We start from the raw sequence: 14,444 nt of genomic DNA, 5'->3' as shown, positions 1-14,444 counted from the left end.
GACATAAAGGGACAGTTTTTGGTTGCTATGGACAATCTCCAGTTTCCAGGTAGAAAAAACTGTGGCCCGGATTCACGTAGCTCTTACGCCGACGTATGTGTAGATACGCCGCGTAAGTGTACAGATGCACCGTCGTATCTATGCGCCGGATTCTTAATTCAAGATACGCCTGAATTTTGGCTTCATCCGACCGACGTAAGTTTCCTATGCCGTCGGAGCCTGGGCCGCAAGGGGCGCTTCCATTGATTTACGCGTAGAATATGCAAATGACCGAGATACGCCGATTCACGAACGTACTTGCGCCCGTCGCAGTAGTATACGCCGTTTACGTAAGGCGTACGTCCGGCGCAAAGTTATTCCTCCTATAGGAGGCGCATCCCATGCAAAGGTATGGACGACGGAACAGCCGTCGGATTTTACATCGTTTACGTAAGTCGTACGTGAATGGGGCTGGGCGTAGGTTACGTTCACGTCGTAGGCATTGAGCCGTCGTATCTTAGGGAGTAAATTCAACGTGATTCTGAGCATGCGCGCGCATGCGCCGTTCGTTCGGCCCATCATTTGCATGGGGTCAAGCTTCATTTAAATGGATCACGCCCACTTCCTTCCTACTTTGAATTAGGCGGGCTTACGCCGGCCAATTTACGTTACGCTGGCGCAACGTAGGGAGCGAGTGCTTTGTGAATACTGCTCTTGCCTCTCAGAGTTACGTCGACGTAGCGCATATGAGAGCACAAAGATGCAGGAATCTACCTGAATCCGGGCCTGTATTTATAATATAAAACTGCATGCAGGGCACTGGACAGACCACTAGGGACAAAGGGGGTGTGTCATTTTTGTATACAGTACTGTAAGTACTGTATGTGTATTGTGTTTTTACGTTTTTGATTTTAGCGCCAATCTCCGCCCCCGTGCGTCGCAACGTCGCAGGGAACAGAGCTCGGCGGCACTCGGGCACTGTGTGAATCGAGTGAGATGACAGCTCGCAGACACAGCAGGCGAGACATCACAGGATCCAGGGGACAAGGTAAGTTGCTTTGCCTGGATACTGCAATGCGATCCCGAGTCTGTCTCAGGGTTACCGCTAATGGTACTGAAATCTTACCCCGAGCCAGACTCGGGAATACTGCAAGGGAGGTTAACATAGCTCCCAACTGTCCCTGATTTGGAACAATGTCCCTCTGTCCTTCTTTCCTCCTCATTTGTCCCGAATTTAGATCTGATCTATATAGTTGTATATAAAATGCACTATTTTCCTTTCAAAAAGTGTTTCACAGCACTAAGCCTTTCATCCAATTTCTAAATTGCTGCATCTAAATTTCAAAAGCCAATATAAAGGAAAAGAAGTGGTAAAAATAAAAGCTAGTCATTTTTTTGTATACTTTTTCTTAAAGGAGGTGTGGTAGTGGGGTGTGCCCTATGCCTGCATACTTTTGCTAATAGGTGTCCCTCGTTCCCATCTCAAAAAGTTGAGAGGTATACCTTAGGCCAGTGAGGCGAACCTTGGCACCCCAGATGTTTTGGAACTACATTTCCCATGATGCTCAACTACACTGCAGAGTGCATGAACATCATGGGAAATGTAGTTCCAAAACATCTGTGGTGCCAAGGTTCGCCATCACTGCCTTAGGCCCTAGACAGGAAGTGACACAAAAAACAAAAACAAAATTGAAATCTTTTGTACAGAAAATTTCAACAAAATGGAAAATCTCTGTGAGCAATGATGAGATCAAATTTTTTCACCAACTAGGGTAACTCGAACCCATGCATTGTATTTGTCATTGGATTGGGAGTGCATTTGTCTTATTTATGTCCTCCTTAACATTCTAATAAAAACAAGATGGAGTCTTGTAACAAGAATAACTTATGTGACTTGAGAACAGTTACTCCAGCTGAAGTATCTTATATATCCAAAGAATTGTGGACACCTGACCATTAAACCTACATGAACTTGTTGACATTCCATTCCAAACTCATGAGCATTAATATTCAATTGTCCTTTCTTGTAATCTATAAGAGCCCCCACTCTTCTGGGAAGGCTGTCCACAAGATTCTGAAGTGTGTCTGTGGGAATTTGTGCCCTTTCATCCAAAATAGTTTTTGTGAGGTCAGATAATGGACAAGAAGACTTGGCTGGCATTCCAAGTCATCTCAAAGGTGTTCGGTAGAGATAAGGTCAGAGTTCTGTGCAGGCCACTTGAGTTTCTTCAAATCAAACTTGTCAAACCATGTCTTTAGGGAGCTGGCTTTGTGTATAGGGGGTACAGTCATATTGGAACATAAAAGGGTTTTCCCCAAACAGTTACTGCAAAGTTGTAAACGTACAATTGTCTATAATGTCTCTGTATGCTGTCAAATAAATAGTACCCTTCACTGGAAACATCTTAAAGTGTTACTAAAGGTTCGTTTTAAAAAATAAATAAATAAATAACAAACATGTCATACTTGCCTCCGCTGTGCAGCTTGTTTTGCACAGAGTTGCCCCGATCCACATCTTCTGGGGTCCCTCGGCGGTTGTCTCGGCTCCTCCCTGCATCAGCTAACCCCCTTGGAAAGCTCTTTCCCAAGGGGGTTACCTTGCGGGCGCCCTCCCGAGTCCAGCATTTGCGTCCATAGACACGAATACCAGACTTGGCCCCGCCCCCGGAGCCGGCGTCATTGGATTTGATTGACAGCAGCGCGAGTCAATGGCTGCGCTGCTATCAATCTATCCAATGAAGACCGGGCCAAAATCGAGCGCGTTCTCGACGTGGGACTTTCGAGGGCTCAGGTACAGTAAGTAAACGGGGGCTGCGGGGGGCCAGTAATCATCGGATGTTTTTTTACCTTAATGCATAGAATGCATTAAGGTGAAAAAAACAGAACTTTGACAACCCCTTTAACTCAAAGATTTGGAGGGTGGGCCACAAGTGCTTAGCCATATTGTAAGTGAGATGTTCAGGTGACCACAGCCTTTTGGCCATAAATTCTAACTATAAAAAGCATCTTTATTACCATCTGTTAGTAATGTATATAAGGTTGGAATTTTGCAAGATAGTAAAGGACCACTTTAATAACAGTACAAAGAAGTAGTAATGTACAGAAGTCCTAGAAATCATCTAGAAGCCAGGAAAGTTTAAAGCGAAAATCCAATCCATTTTGGAATCAAAAATCAACGAATTGACTACTCAGCTAGACCCTATCAAAGATTCACAAGAAATTATTGATTTTAATACTAGAATCAGTAAACGCCTTGAGAAGGTTGATAAGGACACTCAAAAAAAGAAAGTTAAAAAGTACCACAGAGACATGGGTGACTTTAAGACTAACACTATTTTTGCATGGCAACAAACGCTACCAGATAGCAATAATCTTATAGAAAAACCACAACCGATAAAGACATTACTTCCAGTTTCAATATTGAGGGAACAAATGAATGTGTATGGAAATGATGAGATCACTATAGACACACCTGAACATTTTTCAACACCAATACCTAGAGGACGAGGAAGAAACAGAGGAGGTAGCACTAGAGACAATCAACACCAGCACCCACAAAATATGGGATACCAGGTTCCTATTCAAAACAAGTTTTTATCGCTGAGGACCTACCAAGAAAATTATGAAAATGCCCCACCTCCGCGTCCTTTTTTAGGGAGGGGTGGAGGGGGAGCACAAAGAAGGGGTCGGGGCCATCCACCACGAAGGGGGAAACCGCAACAATACCCCCCATCTCAATACCCACCAGGACAACATCCCCCACCTTATTATCCTCCATCACAATACCCCCCAGGACCATACCAGGAACAGGAATGGAAAGGATCACAAACAACAAACCAATGGGGAAAGGACCGCTTCCCTTATCCGAAAAAGGACGAACCAGAGGGTGCAGGGCCGGATGGAGGACGCAGAAAAAGAAGAAGGCAGCAGGAATAGGTGGCATTTTTAATTTAAGTCCGGTCGAACTCACACACAAAGAGCTTAATATTCTAAACCTGGGTTTGAAATGTGGTATGAAGAAACCTGTCAATAAGTTTAACGTCTATATAGACATTCATAAATATATCCGCAAACTAAATATGAAAAAATATTTTGTTGGAATCACTCCTCGTATTGACAACACAGTTAACAACACAAAGACTGTTGTAAATAGTGGACTTAGGAATAAATCACTTTTCAACCCTCTCAATAACCCAAATCACCAAGTAGAGGTATTCAAAGGCTTAGTGTTGAGAGATTTGGACCACTTGAAACCCAAAAGACAAGTCAACATAAAACACATTCAGGAGGGTATCGATATGCTAGAGAAACGTAAAGATATCGTTATAAGACCTGCTGACAAAGGAGGTGGAGTGGTTATTTTAAGCAAGACTTTTTATCATAACCAGATTTCGGATATGTTGGCTGATAAATCCACATACAGCCAACTTGATCAGGACCCCACTAAACCTTACAGAAAACAACTACTAGCATTGGTGGAGAAGGGCTCCCGATTGGGTGTCCTGTCATCTAAAGAAAAAAATTATCTGACACCTGCTAGTAGTAAGGTCCCAACCATTTACACTCTACCAAAGATACACAAAGATCCCCTGAATCCTCCGGCAAGACCGATTGTTAATAGCATTAACTCCATTTCTTCCAGAATGGGACAGTATCTAGACACCTTTCTACAAAAGAGTGTAAAAATGACCAAGTCATATTTAAAAGATACTAAAGACCTGCTATTATCTCTTCAGGAAATCACCTTAGATGTGAATGCACCCATTTTACTGGTTACCGCAGATGTATCGTCTCTTTACTCTATTATACAACATGATGATGCATTACTGGCCCTAAATTGGGCACTGAGTCAAAGAGACGATTTACCACATAATCAAAAAGTTTTTATTGGAAATGCTTTAGATTTCTGCCTATCACATAACTTTTTTTGGTATAACAGTCATTTTTATTCACAAAAAAGAGGAGTTGCTATGGGCGCTAAGTTCGCACCAAGCATCGCGAATCTTTTTATGGCTGAATGGGAGGACAAGGTGATTTTTAAAGACAGACGGAGTGAACTATTGTTTTATAAACGATACATAGACAATTTGTTTTTTATTTGGGCAGGTACTACCGACTCCCTTTTAAACTTTTTAAATGTTTTAAATAACAATAGTAACAATATTAAGCTCACCTCTGAATCCAACAACACTGAAATTAACTTTTTAGATGTAACTATTTACCGACAAGGAACCAAGTTGGCCACTAAGGTATTTTTTAAACCAACTGATAGAAACAGTTATCTTCCTACCACCAGTGGCCACCATCCTCTATGGATTAAAAATATACCCAAAGGACAAATCATGAGGGTTAAAAGGAACTGTACGGAAGAAGAAAACTTTACTATACAGTCAAAAATTCTAACTGAAAGGTTTGAAGCCAGAGGTTATCACCCTGACACCATGAACAAACTGGTAGAAGAAATACGCATTATCCCCAGAGAATTATGTTTACAAACCAAACAGCTCAGCAACGAACCAGTGACAAACACTAAGGAGTGGGGTTTCCTGTCTCAATTCCACTCCCAGTACAAAGAGGTTGAAGAAATCTTCAATCAACACTGGCATATATTATTGCTGGACAAAAAACTGGGACCGCTTCTACCCCCCAAACCTCAGTTTATTTATAAAAAAGCCCCTAATCATGGTGATCGAGTGGTAAAAAAGGTACTTGACCCGCCCGCTAAACCAGAAACCTTTTGGAATCAAAATGGATTCTTTGCATGTAGAAAGTGTAAGCCATGCAGGGAAGTCACACAAACCATGAGGGGTCTGGAAAAATTCAGTTGTCCAACTAACAACACAGAATTTGATATAGACCAGTTTATTACGTGCAACACTGATCACGTTGTGTATGCACTGAAATGCCCTTGTGGCCTACTCTATATCGGAAGGACCAAGAGAAAAATGAGAATACGGGTGATGGAACACATTAATAACATCAAGATAGGATATAAAGACCATAATGTGTCCCTCCATTTTAAATTGAAGCACAACCAGGATCCAACCGGACTAAAATTTTGGGGAGTCCAACATGTAATGCAAAACTGGAGAGGAAGCCATAGAGTTCGCGAATTATCAAAATGTGAAACAAAATGGATTTACTTGACCGAATCGCTGGCCCCTAAAGGCATGAACATTGAACTGGACATTAACTGCTTTATAAGCGACACCTAAGATAATATCTAAAAACAACTGATTCTCTTTAATTCTTATATTATGATATTGAGCATATTAAGCTCTTTGACTAGTCACTCATGTCTCTCTGGATTGAACATAACATATATACGCTTATATGGACTGGGCACCCTTCAGACTGGGGGGTCCCTTGTCACAGTGCTGCCATGTATTTTAATATTTTAATAATGTACTATTATTTATTTATTTTTATATATTTTAAGGAGCCCCTTTTAATATACTGATTTTTATGCCTATATTGATTTTATAGATATATTTATATATACTTCTCTGTATCATAGATTCTATATTTTGCCTATGTTTTATGTGGGCTTTATATATTTATCTATTCTATTTTTGAGTGCGGCTTGTGTTAGTATTAATGTCTTGGTTTTATATATATTTGTGATCTTCATCAATTATTTATTTATGATCCAATGACACAATTACAGGGTGTCCACACTTCTATGTGGATCTCTCGCTATGGCTTATACATTATAATAAGCAAGCATCCATGTACAATAGTGCATTGAGAGATTTTGACACCACAAGCCTACTGGCTGATGTGACAAGGATGGGCGCGCCTGCAGTTCTCGGTGTCGAGATGCGCGCGCATCCTGGCTGTCACAGCATTGTGTTAATATGCCTGGACCCACTATGGGCAGTGGCTTCAATACACAATGTGCGGCTGCGCGGGACAACGAGCCATTGAGCTCACTTCCGCCCGCTTGTTGGCTCTGGTCTCACTGACGTCAGCACGTCTAAGTGAAACAAGCGTCACTATGCTGCATCGAATGCTCCGGGTCCGGATTGGACAAGGAATGAAAGCACACGCCCCACTTCCGCCCTTCGCCTGGCATAGACCTCGCGATGCCTGATACGCACGCGCGGGTCAGATGCCTTGACGGCGTCAAGGTGGGCGGTACTAAGGGACGTGCTCCATTATTTAACAGGTCGCCGAATGTTGCAGCCACACCCTCAGACGAAGTCAGCCAATGACGAAACGCGTCAGGGTGTGGCCAACATCAGACGACCCAGAGACTGTCAGCCTGGTGGATCAGGAACAGAGGAACGCGCTGGAGCGCCAAAAACTGTTTTCAACAGGCACAGTACATTTAATGCTTATGTTTCACTGCATTGTGGTACGCATATTTTATAAGGGGACCTGTGGGTTTATTAATAAACTTTTTAAACGGTAATACACTATCCAAAGTTTATTCCTTTTATATGTACACAAGCAAGACACACTTAAGCAGGAGTTGAGGACAGTGCAAGGCTGGTGGCAGAGGCTGATGTATCCAATGCTGATTTTTATTCTTGGTCTGGTGAGTGCAACCCCATAAGGGGATAGTATCCCCCCACGTGGTGAAACACAACCCCCCTGGTGATAAGAAGCACACATTGATGAAGACACTGTTTATTGCCGCTGTACACCTGCACCATTATTTGGGATACCTATGTCACCATAGAACTTTTGATTCAGAGTTCACACTCTGTCCGTAGCGCTGCTACAGTACATATTGAACTGTTTTGACTATACAGTCATTTATTCATTTCCTTTGTTTACTGTCATTTGCAAGAAAATCCAACTTTAACCTAACTAGCCTTAAAACTGTCTAAAACATATGCTAACTTAACTGTGTAAGAAAGATGTACTGTATGGGCCTGATCCACAGCCGCCGAGCGCAACTTAACTTTTCAGAGTTAAGTTACACTGCCACAAATCTCCCAAGTTAGGTGCCGATCCACAAAGCACTTACCTGGAAATTTGCGGCGGTGTAACTTAACTCAATCCGGCGCAAGGCGTTCCTAATACAAATGGGCGATTCCCATTTAAATTAGGCACGCTCCCGCGCCGGACGTACTGCGCATGCTCCGTCGGGTAACTTACCCGACGTGCATTGCGCTAACTGACGTCGCTCCGACGTCATTTGCTTAGACGTTAACGTAAATGGCGTCCAGCGCCATTCACGAACGTCTTACGCAAACGACGTAGAATTTCAATTTCGACGCGGGAACGACGGCCATACTTAACATGGCTTAAGAGAGCTAGGGCTGAGCCCTAGTTTTACGCGGCGTAACTTGACGTAAACAACGTAGAATTAGCGCGACGGGCCCGTCGGAACGTTCGTGGATCGCCGTAAGTGTTAATTTGCATATTCTAGGCCGGCCGCAATGGCCTCACCACCTAGCGGCCGGCCTAGAATTGCATCCTTAAGATCCGACAGTGTAATTCAATTACACATGCCGGAACTTCTCCCTAACTATGGAAAACTGATTCTGTGGATCAGTTCCATAGTTAGGACCAGGGATACGACGGAGTAACAGCAGTTACTCCGTCGTATCTCTTTTGAGGATTTGGCTCCATATACCTATTTTCAGGCTACTCCAGTCCAGTCACCTAATCTGGATCCCCTTTGTCAGTCAGATATGGCTGCAGGAGTGAGGTGGGGGTGCCAACAATGAATGCACAGCCTATTGGATTATGGTGTACACCCCAGAGCTCAAAACACACATGCATGTGTCTGTGTGTGTATATATACTTACATGTCAGTAGAGAAGTGGGCAGTATCAGTAGGGCAGAGATTGTTGTCAGTAGGGCAGTTGATAGTGTTAGTATTTTTTATTATTTTATTTTTTATTATTTTGTACAATTTGTTTTACACTTGTTTTAATTTGTTTTGCTTTTGTGAAATATCAGGGGTCTAAACAGGGGGAATGTGCGCCACATAGGGTGATTAGGGTGTGCCCAGGCACACCTGACACACCTTGTGCGCACGCCTATGGATGAGCCATTAAAAGTCTATGTCACCACTCTAGGCTTTACCAGCTGCTGTCGGAGCACTCTCTCCCCCTGCAGCTGCTGGTGGCTCACTCAGGGGGGATCGCAGGACCAGACCACAGTGGCCTAAGAATAGTTATATACTGTACATCTTTCTTATGCATGTTAATTAGCATAGGTGTTATGGGGGGGGGGGGGGGGACAGTTTTAAGGCTAGTTAGGTGTAACCTGGAATTCCACTTTAATATCCACTTAAAAACTGATTTCTAATTGAATGCTGTGGGTCACTGTGCTGAACTCTTCTCTGCAATGTGCTGTTAAATAAACCTACGTGTAGTGGAACCCAGAGGTAAAAAAGCATGGGCACACAAAGGTGAGGTCTGTGTTTGTTAAATGATGATATCCGATTTGCCCTTTGAAACGCGATCCAGAGCATTGAACATAAAAAATAAATGCAGGGCTCTCTTGGAGGCAAAATCTGACTCCTGCTACATTGTGGCTGCGTGTAACTCTGGTAACACAAGATGAATGAAATGCACCGAATGTGATACAATGAGAGCAGTGATCAGACCCCGGCACCGACAACACAAAGCCTCAAACTGATTGCTAATATCAGTGGAAGCAATGAAATCCATACTGCTTTTACTTTTGTTACTGATAACGCAACTGCAATGAATATCTAATGCATAAACTGGTTCTAAAGACCAAGGCTTACTACAGAGATAGACAATGTTCACCAGAGCTGTGGCTGGTTCCTCAGACAAAGTTCTTTTCATGAAAATTAGCAAAAGTTGTAAAAAATGCCCTTGAAAGAGTCTGGTAATATTGAAGTGATTCTTCCAGTAAATGTTTATGTATATTGTATATTATTGTTCAATCATCCTAAAGTGTAGAAAAAGGAAAAAGGGGGTACCAGAAAATGGGATGGTAACGGCTGCTAGTACCGTAAACCAAAAATAACTATCACCCGTTACTGATGACACAGATAGATACAGTAAAAAATTAATTTATTGTACATAAAAAAATATACAATTTAAAAACAGCTATGACAATCAATCTCACACTAGTTACAGCAGTGGTACATAAACGGAAATCCGTAAGGTATCTATGGTTGTGAGGTGAGGTCAAAAGGAGACTTCTACCGGTTTTGCGGATGACCGCTTCTTCAGGAGGTAATCTGTACAACAAATAACATCATATCATGAAAAGCAAAAAACACAAATGATAACAAAACAACATTATTATACTGTAAGAGGTCAAGTATGCAAATTGATGTAGATCTGCTTACCACCAGAGGGTCAAGGACTGACATGGAGCGTGCCGGATATAATGCCTCAACGGCGGACAAGGGGGAAAAAATGTATTCTCTGATAGAGTAATAATATTTAGAGGTAAGTGGTCTTAATTATTGTATAGAGAGGAGGGCACCACGTGAGTGGAGGAAGGTAGTGTGTCACGAGCAACACCAAGGAAAGGAAGGGAGGGGAGGAGGAAAGGGGGAGGGAGGAAGGGGGAGAGGAGAGAAGGAAAAAGGGGGAAGGAGAGAAGGGGGAAGGGTAGACGGGAAGGGGGGGTATGGAGGGACAAGGAAGGGAAAAGGTGAGGAGGAAGGAGTAAGAAAGAGGGGGGAAGGGGGGAGGGGGAGGAGGGAAGAAGGTGGGAAAGGGGGAGAAGGGGAAGGGAGAAGGAAAGGAAGGGGGAAAGGGGAGGGAAAGGAAAGTAGGAGGGAAGGGGAAGGAAGGGGGAGGTAAGGAAGAAGGGGAGAAGGGGGAGAGGAGGGGATTTGATAGAGGAGAGAGAAGAGGAAAGCAAGGAAAGGGGGGGGGGAGGCAGGGGGCGGAAAGGGGGGGGAGGGGAAGAGAAGAACAGTAGGGTGGGTGGGAGGGGGGGAGGGGGTGAGGCAGTGAAGGAAAAGGGGAGAAAACACCCAAGTACCAAGTTGTATTCAATAGGGATGGAGGCGTGTGTTTTTCATACGCCTCATTTAAAGTCCCAACCCCAGTTTTCTAAGTACCAACATAGCAACTGCTATTAACACCAGGTAGTGAGGTAATATAATACAAAAATAAATAAAACTCTGACATCTTACCAAGGCTGGTATCATCCTAAAGTGTATGGAAACCCAACAACTAAACTTGGACTTATCAATGCACATGTACCCTGCAATGCCTAATATCTTTAGAATTCTAATATCTTTAGAATTTTTTCTTTGTATTTGTTACATTTGTTAATAAAGCTTCATCCCTAGCACATCCTTTTTAAGGGTGACAATGCTCGGCCACCATCTTTAAACGCAGCCAAGTGCAGCTTCAGATTGGATTCCATATACAGGGTGTGCCTGCAAACCTGTTGCGAGAAGGAAGAAGGCGTTGGACACAGGGATTGGTGAGTGAAGTCACCAGAACTGATGCAGTCATGAGAAGTCTTGCCACTTCCTACTCCAGTAGATGCATCTATGGTAAGCTAGAAATCAGTCACATGACAATATTAATAAAGCATCAGATTTAATTATGTTCCATGCATTATCCCCAAGCATTTAAAAGTGATCTGCTTTGAACCTCAACACCACTATCTTATCTACCCCAAGTCCTTTGCCTCCCCATGGTCCAAGACTATTTTTGGTTTAGTCATGTGATGTGTGAGATCTATTCTCTCCTACTTTTTTCTGGAGGTGGGTTGTCTTGAAAGATGCATGACAGGTGCTCATTTAGTGGCGTGGCCACCATTGTGCCTTTTCCAATGCAAGTCTATAATCTGGTAGACATGTGCATTTGTTTTCGTCCGAATTTTGGGTATTTTCATTATCTTTTTAACAAACGAAAACGAATGCACAGAATCCGAAATCCGAAAGATTCAACATAAATGCTTTATTTTTGTTTTCGTTGCTACAGCAGTTCGATATAGATAGTAAATTCGACATAGCAATAGCAATGTGTGTCTATCGAATCTGCGGTCGAATGTGCCTAACCTTAACTCTATTAGGCCAAGATAATTCTTCATAGAGATGAAAGATTCGACATAGAGAGAAAAGATTTGACATTATAGAGACATGGTTGGGGTAGACCATTCGACATGAACCACAAAGATTTGACGAAGCAGCGAAAAACATACAAACGTCGAATCTGTCATTGAAGGCTTATGATGTCTGTCGTAAGTTCTAAGGAGATTCAACGGAGCAGCTAAACTGTACGACGCCTCAAAAATAAATTTCTGGTTAAATGCTCGGCCCATAGGCTATAGAAGAATTTAAATGTTGGTTGACTAGTAGTAATAATTTATAAATATAATTATTGCTAGTTACACAACATTAGAATTCTTCTATAGCTTGTAGGCGGGACATTCGACTGGAAATGTACGATTGCGGTGCCGTACGGTTTAGCTGCTCCGTCGAATCTTCTCCGAACATTCGACAGACACCATAAGCCTTCAATGACAGATTCAACCTGAATTAATTTGGATTTTCAGACGAATGCATTTTTTAACGAAACAAATAAAAATGAATTTCGGGAGTAACTAAAATAAATTTTTCGGACGAAAATGAAATTCCGAAACAAAATATTTAAGTGTGCACATGTCTATAATCTGGTGCAGCTGTACATGGCAGCCAACCAGCTTGCAACTTCAGCTTGCTTTGACAAAAAAATAAAAATAAATGGAAGCTGATTGGTTTCTATGCAGAGCTGTACTCTCCAGTAAATCAACTCCAATGTGTTGGCTGGCTTTCTAAAAACAATGCACTCCCTAGGTGGCTCATTATTATTATCTCAACAGTTGTTTTGAAAACCTGTAGTGAGAAAGTATAGAGCCCGCCATTGCCGACCTCTACTTGTGAATATGCCTGGCTCTTAGGCCTCGTACACACGACCGAGTTTCTCGGCAAAAACCAGCAAGAAACTTGCTGGGATTTTTTTTTTGCAGAGGAAATCGGTCGTGTGTACATTTTTCGACGAGGAAACTGTCGAGGATCCCGTCGAGCCAAAAAGAGAGCATGTCTTCTTTTTCCTCAATGGGAATGGAGAAACTTGCCTTGTCGAGTTCCTCGACAGCCTAACAAGGAACTCGACGAGGAAAACGATTTGTTTCGCCCGTCGAGTTCTTCGGTCGTGTATACGAGGCCTTATGGTTATGTAATAGCGAACTTTAGGAAATACTTGCCCAGAATAAGTATGTCAATTAGAAGATCCGACTTGACTCCAACTTTCCTAATCTCCATGCTTGCTATGGTTAAGTGACTCATTACATATTAAAGCCATTGGATGATCAGCAAGGCAGTTGACGTTTACAGAAGTAAGTAAAAATCAGTAGCCTCAGTTTTTCTCTCAATCTAGTTTTCTCTTTAAAGCCTCCCCATGTATATGGGAGATTCAATGTTCAGCTTCTCATTGCGGCTAAGTTCAGGAAGCGGGATCAGGTGTGCTCGCAGTGGGTTAAGCGCAATGTACCGCAATGCAGCACGGGCGCATTGATAAAAAAAAAAAGCTATTTGAGTATGTAAATGCTATAGGGACATTTATGAAACTCACGCAGGCTGAAAAGCAGGCAATTTCTGGGCTTTGCTTATTTTTTTCCAAAGTATATTTTATTTTGAAGTGCATATAATTTACAATGTAGTTTTACTATTTTGCAAGGTAAATAGCAAAACTGAATATTATTATCAGCACAGAAATTGCCCGGTTCTCAGTCTGCTAGAAAAGTCCCCAATGTTATTTTGTACGGTATCCATACAGTGGCCATGTACTGCAACTGCATCCAGATGGACCACAGACATTCAAAGGGTCTTAACCAGACAGGTTATGGTGTGGTGGGCTGAAAGGACCCAAAAAGCCCTCCACTGAAAAAGTGCAGCCTTATTAAAGCATAATAAAGAAAAATACTTTAATATGTCTCACTTCAATCACAAATCCCCCCCTACACACGCACACTCAAAAAGATAATTTATTCCTCATTTAAGGTAGTGGCCGAATCCATGCAAATTATTCCTTGTTTAGCCTTGACCAACATCCAGAATCACTGCCTTACAGCATAGATGCAACCTAATATTTTAAACCCATTTATTCCGAAAAGCATACAGCTTCAGGCTTTTTGGTCATCATCAGGTCATCATTTTTGGTCATCATGAGGGTCCATGTACTAGCATGGAAGCATTGGGTTTTATGTTCTTGAAGGGCAACCCTCTTCAAGAAACATCAGAAAGTGTAAAGCCTCGTACACACGACCGAGCTTCTCTGCAAAAACCAGCAAGAAACTTGCTGGGAGATTTTTTTTTGCAGAGGAAACCGGTCGTGTGTACATTTTCATTGAGGAAACTGTCAAGAAACTCGACGAGCCAAAAAGAGAGCATGTTCTCTATTTCCTTGACGGGAATGGAGAAAATTGGCTTGTCGAGTTCCTCTACAGCCTAACAAGGAACTCGACAAGGAAAACAATGTGTTTCGCCCGTCGAGTTCCTCGGTCGTGTGTACGAGGCC

Source organism: Rana temporaria, chromosome 7, assembly GCF_905171775.1.
Source record: "Rana temporaria chromosome 7, aRanTem1.1, whole genome shotgun sequence".
In the NCBI taxonomy this organism is placed as follows: domain Eukaryota; kingdom Metazoa; phylum Chordata; class Amphibia; order Anura; family Ranidae; genus Rana; species Rana temporaria.
This window is presented reverse-complemented; position numbering follows the sequence as displayed.